The sequence below is a fragment of the Xyrauchen texanus genome, chromosome 17 (genome assembly GCF_025860055.1).
Source record: "Xyrauchen texanus isolate HMW12.3.18 chromosome 17, RBS_HiC_50CHRs, whole genome shotgun sequence".
NCBI lineage: Eukaryota > Metazoa > Chordata > Actinopteri > Cypriniformes > Catostomidae > Xyrauchen > Xyrauchen texanus.
This window is the reverse complement of record NC_068292.1, coordinates 17,598,201-17,612,886: the sequence shown is the minus strand read 5'-3', so window position 1 is coordinate 17,612,886 and position 14,686 is coordinate 17,598,201. Positions and strand designations below refer to the sequence as shown.

The following is a 14,686-nucleotide window of genomic DNA, read 5'->3' as shown; positions in this document are numbered from 1 at the left end:
TGAACAGCATTCGAACGTATGAGTCCTTATTGTCTAGGTGGTTGAGGGCCAGATGGAGGGTTGTGGTGATGGCATCGTCCGTTGAACGGTTTGAACGATCACGCAAACTGCAGTGGGTCTAGTGAGGGGGCAGCTGGGTCTTAATCTGCCTCATGACGAGCCTCTCGAAGCACTTCATGATGATGGGTGTAAGTGCGACGGGACGGTAGCCGTTGAGGCAGGACACTGAAGACTTCTTTGGCATGGGGATGATGGTGGTGGCCTTGAAGCACGTTGGAACGACGGCGCTGCTCAGAGAGATGTTGAAGATGTCGGTAAGAACATCTGCTAGCTGGTCTGCACATCCTCTGAGCATTCTGCCAGGAATGTTGTCTGGTCCAGCAGCCTTCCGTGGGTTGACTCTACGTAGAGTTTTCCTCACATCTGCCGTGGTAAGACAGAGCACCTGGTCGTTGGGAGGAGGGGTGGACTTCCTCGCCATCACGTCGTTCTGCACTTCAAACCGAGCGTAGAAGTCGTTCAGCGCATCTGGAAGGGAGGCATCTTTGTCACAGGCAACTGATGTTGTCCTGTAGTTGGTGATGGCCTGGATGCCCTGCCACATGTGCCGCGTGTCACCGCTGTCCTGGAAGTGACTGTGGATTCTCTGGGCATGTGCGCGCTTTGCCTCTCTGATTGGCCGTGACAGTTTGGCCCTAGCTGTTCTTAGGGCTGCCTTATCGCCTGCTCTGAAGGCGGAGTCTCGGGACCTCAGCAACGTGCACACCTCCGCAGTCATCCACGGCTTCTGGTTGGAGCGTGTGGTGATGGTCTTGGAGAAAGTGACATCATCAATGCACTTGCTGATGTAGCTGGTCACTGATGCTGTGTATTCCTCCAAGTTGGTAGAATCGCCATATGTTGCAGCCTCCCTGAACATGTGCCAGTCAGTACACTCAAAACAGTCCTGAAGAGCAGAGATGGCTCCTGCTGGCCAGGTTTTCACCTGCTTCTGAAGCGGTTTTGTGCATCTGACGAGCGGTCTGTATGCTGGAATTAACATAACAGAGATGTGGTCTGAGTAGCGAGGTGTGGGCGGGGCTCCGCCCGATGCAGCGCCTGGGATGTTTGTGTAAACAAGATCAAGCGCGTTCAGCCCTCTCGTTGCAAAGTCCACATACTGCTGAAATTTAGGGAGCACTGTCTTGAGATTTGCATGGTTGAAATCTCCGGCGACAATAAACAGTCCGTCGGGGTGAGCGTTCTGCAGTTCAGCTCATAGTCCCATACAGTTCACAGAGCGCATCCTTAGCGTTAGCGCTGGGGGAATGTAAACTCGGTTATGCAAACAGTGGTGAATTCCGTGGTAGATAAAAGGTCTGCATCTAACAGTCACAAGCTCCAACAGCGATGAACAGTAACTAGAGACTAGCATAGAGTTATTGCACCATTCCGTGTTGATGTAAACACACAAGCCACCACCACGAGTCTTACCGCAGAGAGCTGTATTTCTGTCGGCACGAAACGAGGCGAGCCCGTCTAGCTGAATGGCGGCATCCGGAACTCTGTCGCTGAGCCACGTCTCCGTGAAAACAAAGACGCAGCAGTCTCTAAACTCACGCTGCGTAGCCTGCTGGAGTCGGATATAGTCCAGTTTATTGTCCAGGGAGCAAACATTTGAGAGCAGGATAGACGGGAGAGCCGGCCGGCTAGGGTTTGTTTTTAGCCTAGCATGGACCCCCACCCTCTTTCCGCGCTTCCGCTTTCTCGCACACCGCTTACGACGTCCTCTCCCCCGGCCACCGGCATCAGGCGATGCCAAGGGCTGGAGGCCAGGTCTCCGCAGCAAGCAGAGTACGCGTAGCGCCTCCTGCAGTACATCATGCAGCTTGGTTTTTGCATGAGTCTTATATTTCAGTAGTGTCTGGCGATGGTAGACACGAACACCGGTTGCTCCGATGTCCATGTGTTGCAAAAGTCGGGCTTTTTTAACAAAAATAGCACCATTGTGGATCCGGAGTGGCTGCTGCGTGCTACCGCGCCGCCATCTTGGATACACTAAGGATGGGCATTTTGTCTACTCTCTGACTAAATACATGAGTACTCATCAAGTACTTGAGGAGCAATGACATGTAAATTACTGTATATATAATAACAACATGTCTGACAAATGTCTTTGGCTGCTGAATTGCATCTTGTTGTTCCAGTGCATCGTCTATTAATTTTTATAGGCTTTTATTAAAATCTGTTACAAAATGGACTAAAGACTGTCACTGCGTAATCAAAATATAATGCATCATATTTTGTCATTGTTTGTAGACTGAGAGGTGAAAATGTAGAAGTAGCACAGTTAATGTTTTCAGTTCATAGAATTGACAGCAACAGCTTCATTGCTAGTAAAACTGTTAATAATCAAAGGTGATTTAAATTATATGTTGGTGTGCTGGCAACTTAAGTTGTGTTTTTGTTTGTCCTTTCATTGTCATGCGGGCAGCTAACCTAAGATGAGTGTAGAATGTCAGAGCTTTAATATGGAAATAAGGATATCTCCTTATCCAAGGAAAGCCCAGACATTCTACAAACTGAAAACATTAGCTGTACTACTTCAAAATGTTCACCTCCATGATCACCTCTCAGTCTACAGCCATGGCCAAAAGTATTGGCAGTGACATACATTTTGGGTTTTGCCAAGTTTGGCTTCAGTATTTGTAGATAATTTTTTTCAGGATGGATCTTGCAGAATGTTTTGATACCATTCTTTATTCATGGCAGTGTTTTTGGGCAGAACTGTGAGAGCGCCCACTCCCTTGAATGAAAAGCAACCCCATACATGGATGGTTTCAGAATGCTTCACTGTTGGCACGACACAGGACTCATGGTAGAGTTTACCTTTTCTTCTCTGGACTATCAATTTTCCAGATGTTCCAAACAGTCGGAAGGGGGCTTCATCAGCGAAAATAACTTTGCATCAGTCTTCTGCTGTCCAATCCTTGTACTTACTGCAGAATTTCAGTCTGTCCTTGATGTTTTTCTTGGAGAGAAGTGGCTTCTTTGCTGCTCTTCTTGACACCAGGCCATTGTCCAAAAGTCTTCACCTCAATGTGTGTGCAGATGCACTCACACCAACATGCTGCCAATATTGATCAAACTCTGATCACTGGTGGTGACACGATACCATACCTGACTCCTCAGGAGGACACTGTCCTGGTGCTTCCTGGACACTCTGGGACATCCTGAAGTCTTCTTCACTGCAGTTGAACCTCTCTCATTGAAGTTCTTGATGATACGGTGAATGGTTCTTTCAGGCGCAATATTCTTGGCAGCAATTTCCTTGCTTGTGAGGCCATTTTGATGCAAAGCGATGATGGCTGCACATATTTCTTTAGGAAACCTTTGCGAACAAGAACACAATGATTGGAAGCACTTCTTCCCTCCTTTTATATCAATCAGTCTGCTCTTATAATCCACCCAGAATGATAGAGTGATTTCATATGACTAGTACTCATTCACACTTTCCCAGGTACTGCTGATAGGATTAGTGAAATAATGTTAGCTGGTCATTTTGTGCCAGGGCCAAAAAACTGTTGGAAATTTGGGTTTTTGTGATAAAGCAAAAAATGTTAACCAATGAAGCTTTTTACAATTATTTAAAATGCATCTGATCACTCTGCACAATAATCTAGAAACAATGTGTATCAATACCACAACAACTGAAGCAGAAAACTTTGTAAAACACAAACTATGTCACTGCCAATACTTTTGGCCACGGCTGTACATACAAAGCATCAAAAATTACGATGAATTACAGTTTAACACAATTGATTATGACTAGCAGGTTAAGTGGAGATAACAGCAATATTGTGTGACAGTAAAAATTGGCAACATATAATTTTCTATTTTAATGCATTTAGATCATTCTGGCTCCATACATGTGAAAAAGCAGCGTGAGACACACTGGTTGTGTGTGTTCTAAAGATGTATTCAATATCTCACAATATGTTATCTGACACGCATATAAACACACACAACCCGACTGTCGCCAATAGATAATAGATTTTAAATTATTGTCGCAATCATTTATTTTTGCGACCATTTTAGTCAGATGTCTGGAGCCTGAATCTTAGCATGTGTGTCAAGCCGGATGAGCACTGCTGTTTACAAGTGAGGAGTAGGAACACTGAACAGTAGCTTGGTTGGTTTTGGTATAGATTTGTATTTATTTATCCATTTCTTTACTCAAAATGGTGTGTTTGTGAGCTTATCCTGGATGTCTTACCCAGGTGGACAACATAAGATTACATCTGTATCATGGCAGTGCAAATACGTCACACGAGAGACTGCTTGAACTCCACCCTCTTGTGAAGTATTGGATTATAGTAAAAAGATTTTTCGTACGAAAAGTGATCGTATCGCTTTAGAAGACATTAAATTATCAGCTGGAGTCATATGGATGACGTTTATGCTGACTGTCTATGATTTTTGGAGCTTCAAAAGAGAAATCTCCATTCATTTGCATTTAAAGGACCTACTGAGCAAATATATTTTTATATTTTTCTTCAAATGTGTTCTGATGAAGAAAGTAAGTCATACACACCTGAGATGTCATGAGGGCGAGTAAATAATGAGAGAATTTTCATTTTTGGGTGAACTATCCCTTTAATGTTTTGAAGCATTTATATGAATGAAGACTAAACCCATAAGGACAGAACACATGTCAAATCTGATCTCAGAATGGCATGCAATACCATCTCGAAATCATAGTTCCCTCAATGTTTTTAAAAAAAAGACTCAAGACTTAATAGCAATACCAATGGATAAATATACTGTACATGCACGTATCAGTTTACTCCATTTACAGCTGTAGTCTAACTGCAGCAATGTATTCACAATCCACAATGTTACCACAAGAATTAGGCTTAAAATAAAAGCAATGTACAAAATGTTTTTCATGTTTGACTAACACGTTCTCTGTCTCACACTCACATGGTGACATCTCAGACAGTAAGCATTTGAGGAATTTTCTCTGTGCTTGTGAACAGTTAACAACACTAACTACAATGATTAGGCAGAGTAGGTTGTTTTGTAATAGTGGTAGTGCACAAATGACTTTCTTCTGTAAAGGTCATAAAGTTGAATGCAATGGCCTCCTTTGGCTAAAAGGTATTGATATATTTTGTTTGTTTGGTTTGGCAGAGGACTATCATTCCAGGGGGAAATAGGCTAGTGCACTGCAAATTATTAGAGGAACAGAAGATGTTCAAAAAAAATCCTTTACTAAACTGTCACGTATATTCTGTCACATTGCAGACTTTTCTCTTCTTTTAATCTAAACAAACACACTCTTCAGCCCTTTGATCTGTGATAAGACAAAAGTGTGAGTACTGCAAGCAGAGCAGGAAATTCCTGACCACGAAGAGACTCACGGCACATTTCAAAGCAAGCTGAGTCCTTCAAAAACAAAACTGTCTTTCTTTAACACAACACATTTCAACAGACTTCCAATAACTGCCCATATAGCAGAACACATTTCTCTGTCACTCATCGAATATATATATAGTTGATGTCAATAATGTGTGTAATAAATATATATATATACAGTGAGGAAAATAAGTATTTGAACACCCTGCTATTTTGCAAGTTCTCCCACTTAGAAAACATGGAGGGGTCTAAAATTGTCATCGTAGGTGCATGTCCACTGTGAGAGACATAATCTAAAAAAAAAAATCCAGAAATCACAATGTATGATTTTTTAACTATTTATTTGTATGATACAGCTGCAAATAAGTATTTGAACACCTGTCTATCAGCTAGAATTCTGACCCTCAAAGACCTGTTAGTCTGCCTTTAAAATGTCCACCTCCACTCCATTTATTATCCTAAATTAGATGCACCTATTTGAGGTCGATTAGGTGCATAAAGACACCTGTCCACCCCATACAATCAGTAAGAATCCAACTACTAACATGACCAAGACCAAAGAGCTGTCCAAAGACACTAGAGACAAAATTGTACACCTCCACAAGGCTGGAAAGGGCTACGGGAAATCGCCAAGCAGCTTGGTGAAAAAAGGTCCACTGTTGGAGCAATCATTAGAAAATGGAAGAAGCTAAACATGACTGTCAATCTCCCTCGGACTGGGGCTCCATGCAAGATCTCACCTCGTGTGGTCTCAATGATCCTAAGAAAGGTGAGAAATCAGCCCAGAACTACAGGGGAGGAGCTGGTCAATGACCTGAAAAGAGCTGGGACCACCGTTTCCAAGGTTACTGTTGGTAATACACTAAGACGTCATGGTTTGAAATCATGCATGGCACGGAAGGTTCCCCTGCTTAAACCAGCACATGTCAAGGCCCGTCTTAAGTTTGCCAATGACCATTTGGATGATCCAGAGGAGTCATGGGAGAAAGTCATGTGGTCAGATGAGACCAAAATATAACTTTTTGGTCATAATTCCACTAACCGTGTTTGGAGGAAGAAGAATGATGAGTACCATCCCAAGAACACCATCCCTACTGTGAAGCATGAGGGTGGTAGCATCATGCTTTGGGGGTGTTTTTCTGCACATGGGACAGGGCTGACTGCACTGTATTAAGGAGAGGATGACCGGGGCCATGTATTGCGAGATTTTGGGGAACAACCTCCTTCCCTCAGTTAGAGCATTGAAGATGGGTCGAGGCTGGGTCTTCCAACATGACAATGACCCGAAGCACACAGCCAGGATAACCAAGGAGTGGCTCTGTAAGAAGCATATCAAGGTTCTGGCATGGCCTAGCCAGTCTCCAGACCTAAACCCAATAGAGAATCTTTGGAGGGAGCTCAAACTCCGTGTTTCTCAGCGACAGCCCAGAAACCTGACTGATCTAGAGAAGATCTGTGTGGAGGAGTGGGCCAAAATCCTTCCTGCAGTGTGTGCAAACCTGGTGAAAAATTACAGGAAACGTTTGACCTCTGTAATTGCAAACAAAGGCTACTGTACCAAATATTAACATTGATTTTCTCAGGTGTTCAAATACTTATTTGCAGCTGTATCATACAAATAAATAGTTAAAAAATCATACATTGTGATTTCTGGATTTTTTTTTTAGATTATGTCTCTCACAGTGGACATGCACCTACGATGACAATTTCAGACCCCTCCATGATTTCTAAGTGGGAGAACTTGCAAAATAGCAGGGTGTTCAAATACTTATTTTCCTCACTGTATATATATATATATATATACATATACATACACATACACACACACACACAAACACACAGTTGAAGTCAGAAGTTTACATACACCTTAGCCAAATACATTTCAACTCAGTTTATCACAATTCCTGACATGTAATCATAGAAAATATTCCTGTCTTAGGTCAGTTAGGATCACTACTTTATTTTAAGAATGTGAAATGTCAGGATAATAGTAGAGAATTATTTAATTCAGCCTTATTTCTTTCATCACGTTACCAGTGGGTCAGAAGTTTACATACACATTGTCCCCATGTGCACTTGCAAACTGTAGTCTGGCTTTTTTATGTTATGTCGATATAAAACTAATTTTACTGTGGCTATAGATACTTGTATACCTGTTTCCTCCAGCATCTTCACAAGGTCCTTTACTGTTGTTCTAGGATTGATTTGAACTTTTTGCACCAAACTACGTTCATCTCTAGGAGACAAAATGCATCTCCTTCCTGAGCGGTATGATGGCTGCATGGTCCCATGTTGTTTATACTAAGGGTGTAACAATTCATCGATCCAATGACCAACAATCCAATATTATCGATACAATGTGTAAATATCGATATAGAATTTTTTAAGATGTACCTTTATTTTAATACTCAAATGTCAGCCACATCTGTACGCATTTCCATCAGGTGATGAAGTAACCTTAGTACATTCATTTCACTTTGAGCGCTAAATATGCTTCTCACGTGAGACACGGTCTTTGAAGCTAAATTGTGCCCTGTTATCCATGCGGCATGCACACGTCAACCGGGCTTCCCGTGAAACGCAAGCTCCAGTGACAGGATCAGTGGGAGGACGTCAACCAGGCATTCCTTAAAATGCGAGCTCTCGTGACAAACGCAGAGTGGCTCACATGCCTGATTCGTTTGGGAATTCATCGATAACATTGCACATGCTACCCTTTCGATTTTTACATCAGATTTTGCTATTTTAAAGTACCGTGGAGCAGTTCAACCATCATGCGAAACATCTTGACAATGCCGACATTCTGAACAGCACTAATGAGTAGAGGTCGACCGATTAATCGGCCGATTTTTTGCATTTTTTAACATAATCGGCATCGGCCAATATCCAAGTATATCAAGCCGATTATTAGGCAGGCGCATCTGTGGGCAGCCTAGTGTTGTTGTGGAACACGTGTTCGACGCACGCTGCCCCTAGAGTCATTTTCCAGCAGAGTGAGCAGACCTCATCCACTGCCTAAGGAAGGAGCTAAGTTCCTTTGAGAAAACAGTAAGGATTAAATTTGTATAACTTCTTTATATTTAATTAAAAACTTTTGATATGTTACTGCCAACTTCGAGAAAAAACGCGACATGACGTTCGGCTACTTTGGATATTGATAGCATAGTTGAAGTTGCATTATCACAGCAGAAGGGTTGCTATCATGTCACAATGACAAGTAGGCCTAAGCAAGAAATTTGCAATCACAGACAGTGAATCTGAGACTATTATTTGTTCTGTTTGTGTGTCTTATATTTGAGAGGGTTGTCACTCAATGCAGAGAAATAAGTAATAAAAAAGATACCAACGCGCTATATGCTATTGAAGGACTGGCTTTGGTAAGCTCGGACGTTATCGCTTCTGCTGTTGGTACTGGAGAAATTAAGAAAATACATGTATTATTGCTATAAAGAGAAAGTTATTTTATCTCGCCAGCCATTTCTATGTATAATAATATGAAACCATTTGTCTGTGATGCAATTTAGCTATTCGCAGTCAGAGAGAGAGAGAGATCTCGCTCACGCAGGGCCACAGCGAGCACAACACAGCCCAGCTAAATGAGTGACAGAACTAAACATTCAAACGTAGCCTGGTTTAGATCTGTGATTATTAGTCTGATTTTATTTTAGATTTCGCCTTCCAAAGATTATATAAATAATATTTATACATAAGCCGCATTCTGTCTAGCACAACTCCCTTCCCTTCACAGCGGTGCACTGACATTCCTCCCTAAAACTCAAACTTAACGTCAGAATCAGCACGATCGGTGATTGTTGTAAAATGCAGTCTAGCTACTGTTGCTAAATTGCGGGACGCGTTTAATAATAAAAAGAGCGCAAGAGATACCGTTCCCAAGGCGTGCGTGCTCGAAACACACCACAGCGAGACAAGCAAAGTATAGGCTATTTTGGGTTTCATGTGCGCGTCTAAACGATCAACTATACACAAAAATATGTCTAAACGACCGGCTTGGAGATTCACTTAAACACAGTTTATGTCTTAAATGGACGTAGTTATGGAAATAGTTGGGGAGAAAATATGCTGCATCAGGAGTCTATTAGATCTGAACTCGGTCTTAAAGGGGAAGCAGTCTAATGAACATGTGATGATTGAGCCATTACTTCGAATCAAACAACAAAAGGCAAAGAGAAAATCACTTGAATTAATAACTTCTGCATTAATAAGCATTAATCTATCTATGATAAACTGTGCAGTGTTATTTTACAATTGATTACTTTATTAGATTTCTTTTTAGACCACACCTGAACAGTAATGTTAGTAGACCTTCCTGAAATTAAATCACTGTGCCTATATAACGTTTATATTTGTATATATATATATATATATATATATATATATATATATATAAAACAAAAAAGAACCGTTAAGAATACCGTTAAAGTACCGGATCGATAAGCAGGATCGATAAGATAGTAGTACCATTAAAACTTAACGATACCCATCCCTAGTTATGCCTGTGCTTCTCTTGGATGCTCTGAATATTGGATTACGTGTCTGGATTGCCCCTTAATTAAAGCTGCATTTGGATCTCAACCTTCGTGTCTCGTAACACCTGCTTCGTTTATTTAATATATTTGTTATACATTATTTAAACAATATGTTTTTACATTATACATTTTTAATTTAAGTGTACAAGTGCAGATTGGTCAAGTGTTCAATAAATGTATTTGTTGAGAAATGTTGTCTATCTTAAGTAATTATTTGTGTTACATTATATCTTTCAAATAAAAGGTTCAAATAAGAGGTTAAAAACAAGCACATATCGGCCAAATATCGGCCAAAATAAATCGGCAGCATTAATCGGCCATCGGCCGACCCGGATTTCAAAAGATCGGCATCGGCCTGAAAAAAACAATATCGGTCGACCTCTACTAATGAGGGAAAGAGAAATCACCTGCTCAGCACCAGCATCAGTTATAAGGCTTTAAACATCTACGCATCAACACCTTACAAACATGAATCCCAGTTAACTGTAACAGAATTTTTCATTTACAGCTGTGGAGGTTGTGGCCAAGAAAACCGTGGATAGCACGGATAGTTGGAAACAAGTCATGGGTATGTAAATACTTTGAATTGGATTAAACTGAAAAATAAGACGTATTCAAACAATTGATGATCACTTGTGTGTGATGTTATTTTTTTTTTTATTATCTGTATAATTTTTCTGAAGTACCTTATTTTGTAGTGGATGTCTAATTTGTACTTTCCAAAGAGCTCAATAAAATATCCAAATTATATTTTGGTTGCATTTGATGGCAAATAAAATAATTTATTGTGTAAAAAAAAGGCACATATATCGGAATATCGATCGCAGGGCCCTGAATTACATCATATCAAAATCGTATCACAACAGTCTAATATTGGATTGTAGGCCGAGAGAATCGATATAAAATCGTATTGTTATGAAATGTCTGATTTACAACCCTATTTTATTCGTGCGTACTATTGTTTGTACAGATGAACGTGGTACCTTAAGGCATTTGGAAATTGCTCCCTGGAATTAACCACACTTGGTCCACAATTGTTTTTCTGAGGTCTTGGCTGATTTCTTTTGATTTTCCCATGATGTCAAGCAGAGGCACTGAGTTTGAAGGTAAGTCTTAAAATACATCCACAGGTACACCTCCAATTCACTCCAATTAGCCTTTCAGAACTAATTGCCTAAAGTCTTGGTAGTATTTTCTGGAGCTGCTTAAAGGCACAGTTAACTTTGTATATGTAAACTTCTGACCCACTGGAATTGATATAATCAATTAAAAGTGAAACAAACTGTGTGTAAACATTTTTGGAAAAATGACTCATGTCATGCCCAAAGTAGATGTCCTAAACGACTTGCCAAAACAATTGTTTGCTAATATGAAATCTGTGGAGTGGTTAAAAAATGAGTTTTAATTTCTTAAACCCAAGTGTATGTAAACTTCTGACTTTATGTATTATTATTAACGTCACATTTGATGTAGACAACTGTTTCATATTTACGCAAATAGTTAACCTATTAACAAACAAAAAAATTATCTAAGATATTTATTTCAAACTTCCGCCAGACTAATTTGCCTGACAATTCAAAGGTCACCACTCCAAAAAATAAAATGATCCACTTCACTACTAAATTAATCAATATATGGCATTTAATAATTTAGCAACAGATTAAAAAGCTATACGTTCATATGATTGTCAAAATACTAACACTCGATTTTTCTCTATATAGCCTATATAAACAAATGTTTTCCAACAGGCTTAAGTTAGTAGACACTTCTGACAACATAACAATGTCACAATATAACGAGAAAATGTAAGTATAGTTTTGTAAAGTATGTCTTAAACTATATACTAATATATATATATATATATATATATATATATATATATATGTTACACATTTACACTGTACATTATCTATATAAATCAAGTTTTCTATCTTAGCTAAGCTAGTGGTAACTTATGTGGCTTGCTAGCAGGTTTAGCGTATTTTAGCAATCTGGCTAAACAATAACAAACCATTTTGACACGACAAAATGTAGCTTCTTGACTTATGGCCATTTAATCGATGTGCAGTGGTCCCAAGTCGACAACTTATCTGGCCTTTATTTCTCCAGAAAAACACATCGATAATGTCTTAAGTCATGTCAAACTGTGAGGCCGCGAGATAAGAGGAATAAGTCTAATCATGCTCCCTAACCAGCTGTATTTCAACAAAACAGAGCTCAGGAAAATAAAATCTTAGTCAATATGACATACGTCTACACATATATACACAGACAAACGACGGCACAATACCTCATTTTCATGTTGAAGTATCACAAAAACCCCAGCGCAGTTACTGACGCACTTTCCAGTATCAGCACAAGTACATCCCCTGTCTGTCCGTGTGTGAGTGGTTTCCGGTAACAACAACAACACACATCACATCCGCCACGACACTCACTCGTGCCCTCAACGAGGATGTATTTTACACTCATGTATTTCTCGTGTTTTGGACGGTAGTATATTGTCCCTTGTAACATATTTACGGTATTTTCAAACGCTTTGTGTTTATGCCGTGTAAGGGAACATATCACATTTTTGTTGCGCGTGCACCAATTGTTGTATAAATTAAAAGCCATATGAAATAAATGACCTACGGTTGGCTTTTAAAATGTGGCATCTACTTGCATTTAGCAATCTCGAATAATAATGGTTAAAAGCAACAACAACAACAAAAACGTTTTGTGTAGTCCACCTAAAACACCATTAAGGTGAATAAAAGGCAGATTAAATAAAGGCAACAAGAAATGCTATGGACTCTCAATTTATTTTTTGTATTAAGATTCAAACAAAAGTCAATGTACAGTCAAAACTTAAATTAATACATATATAAAGAGAAAAACAATACAGCCATGGGGAAGGCTAAACATCATGTAAATAAAGGACTCACATATAGAAACTGTTTTAATCTAATCAGATGTTTTCAGAAGAGACTTTAAGGATTACCCGCCTTCCATTGGATAAAGAGTTCCGGAATGAATAAGCCGTATGGATGAAAAATGAGTCAATCATCGATCACTCAATGACGTCACAGTCAGTCGTCGGTCAACACCGAAACAGCATGGCCGCAACCGATTCCTTAAAAATACCACCTCTATTTGGAATATTTTCCCTCAGCTTGACTTCTCACAACTTCTTGGCGCAAAGTTTGTTCTTTTATGTAACAATGAAATTCAAAAACTCCCTGACAAGCTATCTAACTTTCACCAACAAGTTCTTTTGGTATGGATTTTCATTTAGGCCTACCAGCATAACCTTTCTCCTCACTGGTGTTATATGGAACAATAGGAACATTTTATTTAACCCTGGAGAACCCAAGAACCTTTTTCTTCTTTGGAAAATTATGAACTATGCATTAAATTACTGCTGTAAGTTCACTGAACACCAAAATATCCACTTTTTTAATTTTAACCCTTTATTCCCTAATTTAGGATTAGGGCCAAATTTGACTCATTGGGCTTTAGGCATATCATTTCAAAGAATCATAATAACAAACACTGTCAATGCAAACTATTTTAAATTTAGGAAAATAATCAGTCAACCACACAGCTACATTTAACAATGTTTTTTTGTTTTTTTTTTACTTTATTTGTTGCATGTTAGAACTGGATTTCAAATGTACAAACACTTTGGCCAATGGAAACAAGAACACAAGGCCAAAATCACTACCTGAAAAGAACTAACACCATGGGTCTTTGCTTATCTGCTAGAGAGAGGAACTCACACTAGACATTGTGGTAGTCTTTGAAACAATTTCTTATTTTGTTGATGCAGAGAGGAACTGCACATTTTTCACAGTGCATTTCAGTTTTGAGGTCCTTGCACACAGCACATCGACTGCGATTTTCCTCCTTGACAGGCCAATGGGCGATTTGGTCGAAACGAACATCTGCACTCTGATAAACTTGAACAAATCTTGGTGGTGGCGGGGAGGAGCGGCCAGGAGTTGGTGGCCTACCCCGCCTTCTTGCTGTTCCAACTTCAACCAAGCCTTGAGCAACCAAACCCTGAAACTTGCGAAGTTTGAGTACTTTGGATCCAGTGATTCCCTGTGCCTCACAGTCATGCTGGTAAAGAAGCCATGCGTTGATCACCGCAACAGACAAGAAATGCCAGAAAAGTATCATATACCAGCGGCGGGTCCTGATGCGAAATTTACAGCGTGCAAGATGCGCATCCAGCATGTCTACTCCTCCCATGGAAGCGTTGTACTCCTTGATGATATTCGGCTGATCAATGTTGGTGTACTCTTTTTTGGACTTGTCCCAGCGCCAAGCTTTTCCAAAAGGCTCTGGTCCAGCATATGTTGACATCAAACTGACTGCTTTCGTGTCTTGCCATTTCAAACAAACAGTGTTGGTGTTGGACTCGATTCGATAACCATAGGATCCACGGCCTTTCTTGGACAGGTCTTTGTCCGTTATCAGGTTGCACATCGACATACGGTTTTTTCGCACAGTTCCTGTGTAGTAGATTCCCTTTGCCAATAATTTCTCAATGAGGGGCATCGAAGTGAAGAAATTGTCAGCGAAAATCAGGAAATGTACTTTCTCTGCAAGCGATTCGCATAGCTTCACCACAATGTCTCCATCAACTCCCAACTGACTCTTCCCTTTTTGTTCATTGCCACCACCTTTTCCAAGTCGTGAAAAAAAAAAAAGAGAGGCAAGTCGTGCAGGAGGCCAGTGACACAGCAGCGCGCCCA

General features: G+C 40.1%; 1 protein-coding gene across 5 annotated transcripts in view; it reads right to left on the bottom strand.

Moving 5' to 3' along the window:
* The window catches only part of tax1bp1b (Tax1 (human T-cell leukemia virus type I) binding protein 1b), a 52,671-nt gene extending 40,324 nt beyond the window's left edge, over positions 1-12,347 (bottom strand). For all 5 annotated transcript variants that reach the window (XM_052146655.1, XM_052146654.1, XM_052146656.1 and 2 more), the window contains exon 1: positions 12,235-12,347. The gene's annotated coding sequence lies outside the window, so the exon portion shown is untranslated. The remainder of the gene's footprint in view (positions 1-12,234) is intronic.
* Positions 12,348-14,686: the final 2,339 nt, after the last annotated feature.